The 13,002-nt window shown below is 35.3% G+C and overlaps 1 long non-coding RNA gene and 1 other non-coding gene across 2 annotated transcripts; one reads left to right on the top strand and one right to left on the bottom strand.

The window, feature by feature from the left end:
* The first annotated feature begins 331 nt into the window (after window positions 1–331).
* LOC148274703 (uncharacterized) lies at window positions 332–6,904 on the top strand. Its single transcript, XR_015824230.1, has 3 exons — window positions 332–438; window positions 4,331–4,636; window positions 5,967–6,904. It is a non-coding gene; the product is annotated as an uncharacterized LOC148274703 (long non-coding RNA).
* Window positions 481–671, bottom strand: LOC148274704 (U2 spliceosomal RNA). The gene has a single exon (XR_015824231.1). It is a non-coding gene; the product is annotated as a U2 spliceosomal RNA (small nuclear RNA).
* Window positions 6,905–13,002: the final 6,098 nt, after the last annotated feature.

Genomic DNA, 13,002 nt, shown 5'->3' with positions numbered 1-13,002 from the left:
CGCAATGACAAACGACCATTGGTGGCCTTAACTTTTCACTTCCTTCTCCTTCGCGGATCGACGCAGTCGCAGAGCACTATCTTTTATTTTGTATCACCGCACGTTATTAAGAATAAAACTAATAACATAACCTGTCTTTGATTGCGCTCAACGCGACCTTTAACAAAAATATTATTTCAATTCTCACTACATTTAAAATCATATCCCCCAGTTAATGGTAATACCCCATCAGCCGCCCGGACAACGTGTCTTTTATCAGCCAGATAAGTACTGTAAAGTAAATTTTTGTCTATGACTTTCTTATTTCTATATCGTCGTCAATATCATCTGCGATATTGTCTACGCGCATCTTCGAAATGGTCGCATGGGTGTCGTACATTTTATCAAACATCACGTTCAGTTGAATTCCGCGTTCTTAAGGTCATGTCTGTATAAAACGTTAGTAATTATTATTAATTATCCGCTTGCCGTTGAAGTTTTCGTTCATAAACAATTTTGTATGCAATCAAAACGGGCGCGAATACAAATTGATTTATTTATTAACGGTTCAATGAACCTTTTATATGATTGCAATATAACAATAAAACTGTGAAATTGCGGGCGCTATCAGATATTAAGCTGATAAGAACAAATACTACACTTCGATCTTAGTCAACAGGCCGAGAAGTACATGTCTATTGTATTAATTAATTAATACCGTGCCTCATTTCTCGATGGCTATCTGCCAAGGCTTTTTGAACTTGTAGAAATGTAGTTGGTTTGTTTGTTTTTTACTACTACTACTACTACTACTACTACTACCATCACGCCATTTCCCCGTAGGGGTAGGCAGAGAGAATGGACCGCCACACACGTCTATCCTAGCATACAATCCTAGCCTCTTCCACATTCATACATCTTGTCATACATGCCCTTTGGTTCTGTCTGCTTTTGACATGACCAGACTTAAGATTTTGGTTTATCTGATCATGCCACGTCTTCCTTGGTCGTCCTCGTCTAACGTTGCCGTTCATTTTTGCCATATATACTTGTTTTACCATTCTCTCGTCGTCCATTCGTTCTACGTGACCAAACCATCTCAGAGATGTTTTTTTCACCTTTTTTTTTGTTTCGAATACCTTTTGTTTTTTACCCTGTCCATTTCTAGAGTTGTACAACAACTCATTATACCCGATTTTTTTCTGTAAAGCTGTGGTAAAGTAATCCTTTTTATCATTCCCCCTTTCGCATCTCTCACCGCCAGTACTATTTTTTCTACACTTGCTTACACTGCTGTTGTCATGATTCCAGTGGTATTTTTTTTTGTTTTAATCACCTTTATTTTTTTATGTATAGAATTTATTGCAAAAAATAGTATTCATACTTAATAACAGGAATCTATATAAAACTAATTACATCTAACATGGCACAGCCTGTTTTAAGATGGAGATTTTCTATCTTTAGAGCATAAGTAGTCCTATACTAATAAAACAATAACATTAAAAAGAAAAACTTAAACTACTTAATTATAAATGCCTAGCTAATCAAATGTAAGAAATTAAATATCTTTATTATACAAATATAAAGTATACATATGTGCTAAGAATACATGTAACTTAAACATAAATAATATAGTAATATATATAAAACATTTAAGTTTGTAAGTGAAAATTCTTGATGTAAGTTCATTGTAATTTATTATATAAATAAAACACGAGTGATACTTTAATCCACAAATTTGGAATATCCGGTGACCGGTTTCATCGCTTTCGCGACATCTTCGACATCTTCGTATCTTTATCAAAGAGTTAAATGTATTTATACAGAACAGAGGTAAGGATAGATAATTCAAAGTTATATTTAAGTAAATTAAATAAAGTTATTTTTATCTTAAGGATCAATTTGTTGATAATGATCCTTAAGATAAAAATAACTTTATTTAATTTACTTACATATGACTTTGAATTATTTATCCTTACCTCTGTTCTGTATAAATACATTTAACTCTTTAATAAAGATACCAGTCTCGAAGATGTCGCGAAAGCGATGAAACCGGTCACTGGATATTCCAAATTTGTGGATTAAAGTAAAGCTAGGGTTTCCTAGGACAGCGGTGCCCGTATTTTAACGGCCGTAGTGAACGGTGATGCGGTGGATAACCGTCGTAACGGTGACTAGAGTGTGGTTTTCTAGGAAAACGGTGTTATCAACACCATTTAACACCGTTTCCCTAGGAAACCACTCTTTAGTCGACGTTACGACGGCTGTCTACCGCATCACCGTTTACTACGGCCGTTAAAATACGGGCACCGCTGTCCTAGGAAACCCTAGCTTAACACTCGTGTTTTATTTATATAATAAAGAGTAATATATATAATAAAAAACAAATATAAAGCAATGAATTACATAAAAATATAAATAATATGTGTAAAATGTCTTACGTTTTTTGATTTACATATGTTTTTCTAAAAAATCTCCCGCTCGCTATTTATATGTGCCGTTATTTTTATTTTAAAATTTCTTTTACATTTTGAGTCTTTTATATTTGGCAATAAATCGTTAAATATTTTTGGAGCAATTACATTACATTGCTTTTTACCAAAAGGCGGTTGATACAAATGGGACAATACAGTTAATTTGTTTTGCTGAACGAGTGTTTATATTTTGTTGGGTTCTTTTGACCTCACTTAATTTATCATAAAATTTAAGTAGTAGGCACCTTACAAACAATTTTCCTACATACAATATCTTTAACTCGACCTCAACCTCGAGAGATTTTTGAGAATGATCTTCATGGTTCATTTTTGTGCTATTTTAACTGGTTTAAGGATTAAACGAGAGCAATCTCCCCGAGCTAAATTGCAATATCATAGTTTGCTTTGGCAAAAAGCAAAGTATTATTTGTGAATTTTTTTGCTGTTTCCTATAGAACAAATTAACTAAATGACTTTGTTAAATTCTTTGAATTTACCTACTCTGTAGGATCGCGGGATAATAACAGACTTAAATTTTTTATATTATAGTTATCAAAAACATATTAACAAATAAGTTTAAAATTTTTATGTAACTAACTAACTAACCATCACGCCATTTCCCCAGAGGGGTAGGCAGAGAGGATAGAACGCCACACCACTCTGTCCTGGCACACTTCCTTTGCTTCCTTCACATTCATACATCTTCTCATGCACGCACGTCGATTATTCCGACTTTTCACATGACCACTTTCAAGAATTTGTTGTACTTGATCATGCCATGTCTTTCTCGGCCTTCCTCGACTTCTACAACCAGACACATTCGCATCATAAATCTTTTTAGCCGTTCTTTCATCATTCATTCGCTCCACATGACCGAACCATCGCAAAAGACCTTTCTTAATTTTGTCGATAATGCTTAACTCAGCCTTGCATTCTGCTCTAATTTCGACATTAGGGCACCTATCATACATTGTTTTTCCGCACATTCGCCTGAGGGATCGCATTTCAACAGCATTCAGTCTACTTTCGTCCCTTTTTTTCCAACTCCATGCTTCGCTTCCATACATTAGGGTTGGTACCAAAACTCCATTATGAACTGCTAATTTAGCCTCTTGCGATAGACACTTATTTGCTACGACAGACTTTAAGGCACCATTAACTCTGTTACCGGCACTAACCCTCCTTTCAATATCCTTGTCCATATTTCCATCTCTAGTAAACATACTACCCATAATTTTTATGTTAAATCATTTATTCTAAATTCGACTGTAGCGAACTCCTGGATTTAATAAATATGTACATACCAACACGTAGAACTAGACAAAATTATATTATATATTATTGTGACAACTATCCCTGTCACTCACCTATACCGCGTATACACAGACTAAGAAAAGAATGTACCTCTCATATCATCAAATCATCTCTTCATGAATATTTTATGATTTTCTTTAGTAACGATTAACGGTTAATTTGCAAAAGCTACTTATGCTAATGATCTGGTGTTAACTCATTTTATGTTCATAATATACCGAGTTTTATATCTTTTGTATGCTGACATACTATACGAATGTATATTTTTCTTTTACGTGTCTATGTAATAGTATTGTTTTTAATTTTTGTATAACTGAACTCAATATAAAGTTATATTTTATAATTTAAAAGGCTTTTGTGCCGTATTGTAAAGAAATAAAATAAGCAAGTATACCTACTAGATTCACAAGAAGTACCTAGTAGAGTATTTCGCCAAATTTACCGTTTAATTAGATTAATACGAAAATTATCGATCTTATTTTGTAAAAATATTCATGCAAAGACGTATTATGAAGAGGTTTGATAAATAATAAATATTCCTTATGCAACGTTTCTATTTTCAGGTAAATCTTCAGATAAAGCGTGGTGTTCTATTTCGACTATGGATCATATCGCTTCAGTGAGTGTCAAGGCTGAACCGGAGACTGGCGGAGTAGAAGAAGACGTTCTCCGTACTGGGGAAGGGACGGTATGTCTCTACAGAAGCGAGGATCCAGGTGTTGCTACCGTGAAGGCTGAAACGCGGACCAGTACTGAACAAAAGTGTACTATAAAGAGTGATATACTGACCTTTACGGAAATTGACATTGATTATCCTGATATAAAACATGAATGTTTGGAATCCACTCGCAACACTGAAGGTGACTTTAGTAAGTAATACTTTAAAATAATGTAATATTGTTGTCAAATGGTTGTGTGAGACTAAGCAGTCAGGTACTATTGTAGTCAGAAGCCGATAGGTATGCGTACTGCAAACTTACTAAAGATAGGTGCTAACAGTGCCGAGTACAGAGTATCATAACTCATTTTATAACTCATTTTAGACTTATGAATGGTCATTCAATTTTCATTCAATTTTTTTTTTTTTTTTTTTTTGCACCACAACAGGCCAGGAGGCCCAATTACAGTGGTGAATTACATCACAGAGCACCCAGGCTTGAGAAAAATCACATTTTAATTTTTGTGTTCTCACCGGGAATCGAACCCGGAACCTTCCGTGCGTGGGTCAAGCGTCTTGACCACTACACCACGGAGGCCGCCATCCTCATCCTTGTTCTCCACATCTTTACATAGCCAAGATTACTTACTTCAGTGTTGGCCACACTTTTTTAAATACTTCTTCTTTTCCACATCCGCTCCTAAGTGGCGCATGTGGACATCACCAGTTGCCTCCAGGAGACCCTATCGCCAGCCAGCATTTTCGTCTGTTCCCACGTCAATCCAGCGCCCCCTCATTCTGCCGAATATAGTCAAAAGATCTTCATCGACGGCCTTCCAGGATGGCGTGAGCCCGCAGGTTTAAAGAAGAGGCAACTTGGGTTTAGGTTCTCCTGAGGCATGGGCAGCACGTGTCCAAGCCCGGTCCACCGCCGCACCCCCAAGACGCTCGTTATTGGAGGTTGCTGCGTCCGTTATCGGACTCCAATGTTAACTATAAAATCGAACCACCCAATATTCTTCTCAAGCACTTACTCTCAAAACTCAGAAGTTTGGTGTTTTGAGCTTTGGTAAGGTGTCATTTTCGCACCCATACAGGAGTACTGGCATTATACAAGAGTTGAATAATCGGCATTTCGTTTTGACCGAGTATCAACTAGAGTTCCAGATAACACGCATCTTGTTAAAGTTGCTCCAGCAATTCCTAGGCGGGTTGCGAGCTCTCTGTGCTTCCATCCTCAGGTATGTGAACTCCCAAGTATTTAAAGCTGTCAACTTTCTCAATGCTCTGTCCATTGTTATAGAGAGGCTGATCAGGCTCAGGAAAGGATTTGTTGCACCTAATCTGAGTAATACTTCACTTCAATCAAATAATTGGAATGCGCTTTATTCGTGGCGCAAAATATGTAGTTACACAGCCGAACGTATTTTACCTTTTGTATAACTTTGTTCCGTCCCGCAGCAAGTTGTATGAAACTACTTGCAGTACAATATTTTGCATGATTATTATAAACAGAAAATATATTTTAAATTTTGTTTTAGGCGCTGAGTCAACAACATTATTTGTGAAGAATATAAATATACCGTCTGAACCAGAACCACTACTCGAGGGTAAATACGAAGTACGGCAGAAGATACCTTGCAATGTACATCGGTCGAAGAGTGCTTGTGAAATACCGTTCGCTTGCTCAGAGTGTGAATATTCAACTCAACTGAGGGATGATTTCAAAAAGCACTCGTTGATACATACCGGAAATAAATCGTTCGCGTGCTCAGAGTGTAAATATACAACTCATCGGAATGATCATTTCAAAAATCACATGTTGACACATACTGGCAAGAAACCGTTCGCATGCTCGGAATGTAGCTATGCAACTCTGAATAGTAGTCATTTTAAGCAGCATATGTTAATACACAAAACCATAGAAAAACTGTTCGCATGCTCAGAGTGTGAATATATAACCCATCGAAAAGATCATTTGAAACAGCACACGTTGATACATACTCGCGAGAAATCGTTCGCATGCTCAATGTGTAAATATAAAACCCTTCGAAAGACTCGTTTAAAATATCACATGTTGATACATACTGACAGGAAACCGATCGCGTGCTCTAAATGTAATTATAAAACTCAACGGAAAGATTGTTTTGAACAGCACATGTTGGTACACACTGGCAAAAAACCGTTTGAGTGCTCACAGTGTAAATATACAACTTATCGGAAGGATCGTTCAAAACATCACACGTTGGTACATACTGGCAAGAAACCGTTCGCATGCTCTGAATGTAACTATGCAACTCTATTTAACAATAATTTTAAACGGCATATGTTAATACATAACACCGTAAAACTTTTTGCATGCTTAGAGTGTGAATATACAACTCATCGGAACGATTATTTGAAACAGCACATGTTTATTCATATTCGTGAGAAACCGTTCGCATGCTCAGAATGTAACTACACAACTCGTCAAAAGAAAGAATTAAAATATCACATGTCAATTCATTCTGGCAAAAAACCGTTCGCATGCTTAGAGTGTAAATATACAACTCACCGGAAGGATTGTTTGAAACAGCACATGTTGGTACATACTGGCGAGAAACCGTTCGCGTGCTCAGAATGTAACTATTCATCTAAACGGAAACTAAGTTTGAAACAGCACAGGTTGATACATACTGGCAAAAAACCGTTCTAATGCGCAGTGTGTGGATATACAACTTGTAGGAAATATATTTTTGAAAAGCACCTGTAGACACATACTGGCGAGAAACCGTTCTAATGCGCAGTGTGTGGATATACAACTTGTTGGAAAAACATTTTTGAAAAAGCTCGTGTTGGTACATACTGGAGAGAAACCGTTCGCATGCTTAGAGTGTAAATATGCAATTCTTCGGAAGGATTATGCGCCCAGCCGACGAACAGGCTGGTTGTGGAATATACTTTCTCTCCAATTTTAGTTTCAGATTTTAAAGCATGAGTTTAATTGTTAAAGACATGTCCAGTTAATATTTATATATCGCTAATGTGCAGAAATGCTATGATCCAAAAGTAAAAAAAAAGTCTTTCCATTCATAGCGTTGTTTTAAGCGTAACATTTTTTTTATATTGCAGGCTTTATTCTTAACAAAATAGCGGCCACCGTGGTGTAGTGGTCATGACGCTTGATTCCCAAACAGAAGGTTCCGGGTTCGATTCCCGGTGAGAATTCAATGTGATTTTTCCCAAGGCAGGGTGTTCTGTGCTGTAATTCACCACACTATTTTCTGTATTTTAATACAAAAATGTAAAATAAGATTTTTTTTTCAAACAATTAGAACGTACTGAATCAATTAAAACTTGTGCTTTTATGACTGCTCCTGTTAAATCATCATCATCATCGTTCCCTTTCCACACCGAATGGTGCATAGGGCACTGCATTGGTACACCAATTGCAGCGTATCCTGATAAAAAATGTTGCTACATGAAGGTGAGATGATCAGTTTTACGCTTCAGGTACCAGTCCAGGGACTATGAAATATTCTAGTGTGAAAACACCCTTTTAAATAAATTATTCACATAAACAATGTCAGGAATCAAACCCGAGACTTCTTGTATTTTATTAAAATAAACGGCACTTAATGCCTTTTACATATAAGTTGCAAATACAATAAAATACATAAATCTATATATATATACGCCCGATGGGTATTTTTAAGGACATATTTAAACATAGAAAATCATTATAAAGAAAAGTAGAAAGACTCAATGGTATATAGTAGACTCGGTGGGAGTGGAAGCGGGAGAGAGGTGTTTATAATTGAATTTGATTCAGTGATCGCTTGAAAGAAGACAACTTGTTATCAAAGAAGACAGCATGGAAGGAACAGATAGACATATTCTTTAAAAAAATAGTTTAAAAATAAATGTATACTGCAAATAAATCATGTTTTCGTAATATCAGCATATGTTCATTTAGTTTTTCTTTTTTTTTCATGTCATGTCATACCATATATATTTGCTATTAACTTTTTAATAATTAAAAAAGGAATGGCCCACGCTCAGACGCTGTAGTCTTTGTGGGCATTTTTTCCAATTCATGTTATAGCTTAATTTTAAGGTGTACTTTTCTAAAGTGTATTTTTGTAACTATATTTCCTTGTAAATAATATATGTATGGAAAAATAAACAAATAAAAAAAATAAAAAAATCAAGACTGGTATGTTTGTTGGCAGACCTGAGAATTCTGGGCATAGGAAATGAAAACCATAGTAAGTTCTATGGTTATCGGTTATCGTCGAAAGAGTAAGTTTTGTCTGAGATTTCTAGTTGGGATATTTGATTTTATTGAGCTCAGTAGTTCAGGCGCATCAAAGGACTTATGTCCTGTCATTGGCCACTTCAAACACTGTGTACCATTCATCATTCTGACTATGTTCGAACATCCATAATTCTGCAATTCTATGGTCTAGGCATTATTTATTACTTAAGATTTTGGTTTATCTGATCATGCCACGTCTTCCTCGGTCGTCCTCGTCTCACGTTGCCGTTAATTTTCACCATATATACTTGTTTTACCATTCTTTCGTCGGCCATTCGTTCTTTGTGACCAAACCATCTCAGATTAAGAGATTGCTCTATTTCAAAATAGGAATAATGATCCCTTTGTGATCCGAGCAACCATGCCACTTTTCTTAGAAAACGGTGTTGGACAGACTCGATATGGTCAATATGAGTCCTGTAGAATGGAGACCAAATAGGAGAAGCGTATTCTAGATGGGGTCAAACTAGTGAGCAATAAAGAGTTTTGATGGTACTAATAGTTTTAAAGTCCGTCGTCATTCTATTGATAAAACCGAGAAGTGATGTGATAACGTTATGCCCCATACAAAGTAAAAGGTTCTAGGGTGGAATTTTCTTTTGTGTGCTAGACGATGCTATGATTCTTACAAGAGGATCTGCAATTCTTGATAACAATAGTCTACAGTGTATGCACGGGGAGCGATTTGCTGATAAATGTCGATAAATGATGGTTTTTGAAAGAAATAAAAATATGACTAGATGGGAGATCACTGTGAATGGGGTTGTATTGAAATAGGTAAGAGGAATTTGTGTATTTATTTATTGATCTAGATTTACATACATACATAGATATATTTAACTCCTTATCAAAACTGCTGCCCATTTTCGGTGGTGTTCGAAAGAAATCCTGAGCAGTGCATCTTTCAGCTGGATGGTGCGCCGTGTTACATCGCACGAAGCAACCATAATTGGTTCAGTGTCTGTCATACTGTGGAGGGCATCAACAAGACGTGAAGTTGGTGTCACGTCGGGTCACCATTTGTATGGATGGGTGAATTGATTTGAGGTGAAATGATAAAGATGGATTACAATGGAAGTTATTTATTGAGTAGATAGACCCGAGTTACATCTTTACAATTTTGTACAGAAGGAATTTACAACATCGAACTCTGGCGAGGAGCTGGTGGACGGGCCACATGAAACGCCAAGATGAAATGGACGTATACATGCAGAAAAGATCCAACTGTCAAATAACAATTTTGCGATATTTGAGGAAATATAAGATCACCCTATTATAAAATTACAGATAACTACTTGATTTGAAAAATTATTCTTAATGATTGAAATAGTATTTCTCTCGCCAATGGTGTTTCATTAGTCCAAAATTAACATTTCCTTTATGAGTTATATGCCTATTTATGGAGCTGGATCATTTTTGCTTAAACGGATTTAAAGATTTTTAAATGTAAAAAAAGTTCAAACTACATTTTGTAGAATTTGACTACTGGGTTTGTATGGAAAAAAATCGAAAAATTTACTCAAAAACCATCTAAAATAGTACAAATCAATATTGTAGAACTCTATAATAAATTAACTAGTAGGTAGTAGGTAGTCATGTTATTGTTTATTTTGCATAAAAATGTCTGCCTTAAAACAGGTTATACCTGAGACTTGACAAAATCCAGAAAAATCTATTACCTAAGTATGTATGTAGAAATTGTATTTTTTTGTTAATAAACCATGATTATCATTATTTTTATTATTATATTGGATTTATTATGAAAAATTAGTTAATAGACATGTCATCATATCCATGAAATGTGCCTTTTTTTATTTGTCTGCCTGTGCAGACATACAAATGTCTTTGAAATTTATTATCTTATATCATCATCATTCAATTTACAAACCTAATTGGGCATAGGGCGCTGCATTGACACCTATCGTAATGTATCCAGGGATAATTTAGAATTATGAGCAAATCTGATCACTTTTGTTTTATGAAGGTAAGATGATCAGTTTTATGTAATTATATGAAGTAAACGGAATATTTGCGTTTGCGCTATTCCTGATGCAAAAATTTCTTTTATAAGTATATCATTGGACTCTTTGTGCAATGTGAAATTCTAGTATTGCATTATGGACCGTGTTTTAAAATTGAATTACTACGCAAGTGTTTGTCTAACCGGGTGGATCTTTTTTGTTTAAATATAAATGAGATATTCTCTATCGATTTTTACAATAAATTCAAAAAAGATCCAAAGTCATTTAGATCTTTTCTGCATATATACGTCCAAAGTGTGAATGTTCTTCCAATGCACGACGTTAAATAACTTGTCTGAGCTGACGTTGCATCGAATTACGCGTTGCATGCCAAAGCGGTGTTTGGCTCTGCCGACTTCGCGGCTTGTTGGTGATGTCCTCCACAGAAACACTGTCCTGCCGTGGCCTGTCAATAGTCCTCACCTCAATCCCGTTGAAAATTTGTGGCTGAAATTAAAAGTGATAGTGTCGCGTCGTAATCCAAGCAACAAAACGGAGTTGATCAAGTCCATCATCCAATCGTGGCTCGGGGTTATCATACCCGAAGATCTCCGGCTTTTGGTAGAAACAATGCCTTTGTTAGGTGCTAGGTGGATGTAAATAATAGAAATTAAACTTCTCAAAAATAATATTCCTAAACAAAAATAATGAGGTTATGCTTTTAGTGACTACTGTCTACTCTAAAGAACTCTAGTTCTCTGCTAAGATGGGGCTTGCTTGTATGATATTGTTTAAATAAGATAACATTTTAAGTATAGTCATATGTACAGTAAGTTGTCTGGGCATGGTTCTCTGCTTGACCACGCTTAATATGCATGTTTTGACATGAAGACTGAAATTATTGTGATAATAGGAGTTTATACAAGACAAGGACGTAGTGACCATTACAATAATAACATAGAATAAATAAGCAAGAATACATTGTGACTAAGATAACACAATGCATGGAAAATAACATAACACCTCCCTCCTTAAGAAAATACATGGTGTCCTCGACAAAATTACTGAAGAGCTGATATTAACTCTTAAAAGACTGTGGTAAATAATGTCTTTGTGCGCGGTGATGTAACGTCGTGTTACCACTACTAAAAGACAGAATATTCTTAAAACATTTAAGTTTGTAAGTGAAAATTCTTGATGGAAGTTCATTGTAATTTATTATATAAATAAAAGACGAGTGATACTTTAATCCACAAATTTGGAATATCCAGTGACCGGTTTTATCGTTTTCGCGCCATCTTCGAGACTGGTATATTTATTAAGGAGTTCAATGTATTTATACAAAACAGAGGTAAGGATAAATAATTCAAAATAATTTAAAAGTAAATTGAATAAAGTTATTTTTATCTTAAGGATCATTATCAATTAAAATTTTTGGGTTAACTAATGAGTTGATATAATTCTATTTTAATGAGTTTAAGTATTTTATTTTTAGTGTCCCATCCTTTGTGAGTGTGATTTTTGTCAATTATGATTTCTAAAAAACAAAGAGTAAAAGGTGATTAGTAAAAATATATTACAATGGGTAAAGTAATGGAGAATGCACGGCACGTGTGTTATCTGTTCATTAATTAATTCTACGCCGGGTTTATTTTTTAATCTATTAATTTCGAGAATTTCTAGTTTGTCAAGTTTTTGGCCTTTAGATGCAATTTGAATTATTTTTTAATTCAAAGGAATGTTTATTTTCTTTTCAATGATTGGCAAAATTTGAAAATCTAATAAAGATAATAGGTAGATAATTGCATTCATTGTACTAGGGTTCGGTGGCAAAGCATAAATATAACACATTCCGCGAACCAGACGATTTCGAGCGTTTATCTGTCAACGGGCAAGTGGCGCGATCAGACACCATTAATATAATTAATCATGTAAAAGAATACCTCGACACAGGTTGTGCCCAGTGAGGTATTCATGTTTAAAATCAAGTGTTATGTAAAACGCAAAATAGAAATAAATAAGTAAAATAAACACGTCCAGGATTCTGATTAATTTTACCTACACTTGCCAAACTATATTATTCAATCGCCTGGACACTACGTTTTCTGTCAGCCAGATAAGTAGCGTTAAGTACATTATCTATGACTTTCTAAATATAATATCTGTGATATTGTCTATGTGCCTCTTCGAGATGGCCGCGCGCGTGTCGTACGTACATCTTATCGAACATCACTCGCTAAATTCCGCGTTCTTAAGGTCTTGTCTGTACAAAACGTGAGTAATTGTTATTAATTATCCGGTTGGGTGCAGGATGCCGTT

The sequence above is a fragment of the Micrasema longulum genome, unplaced genomic scaffold, assembly GCF_059751315.1.
Source record: "Micrasema longulum isolate JH-2025_06_02 unplaced genomic scaffold, ASM5975131v1 h1tg001604l, whole genome shotgun sequence".
NCBI lineage: Eukaryota > Metazoa > Arthropoda > Insecta > Trichoptera > Brachycentridae > Micrasema > Micrasema longulum.
Note: the sequence above shows the minus strand (reverse complement) of the source record. Positions and strands in the feature narration are given on the sequence as shown.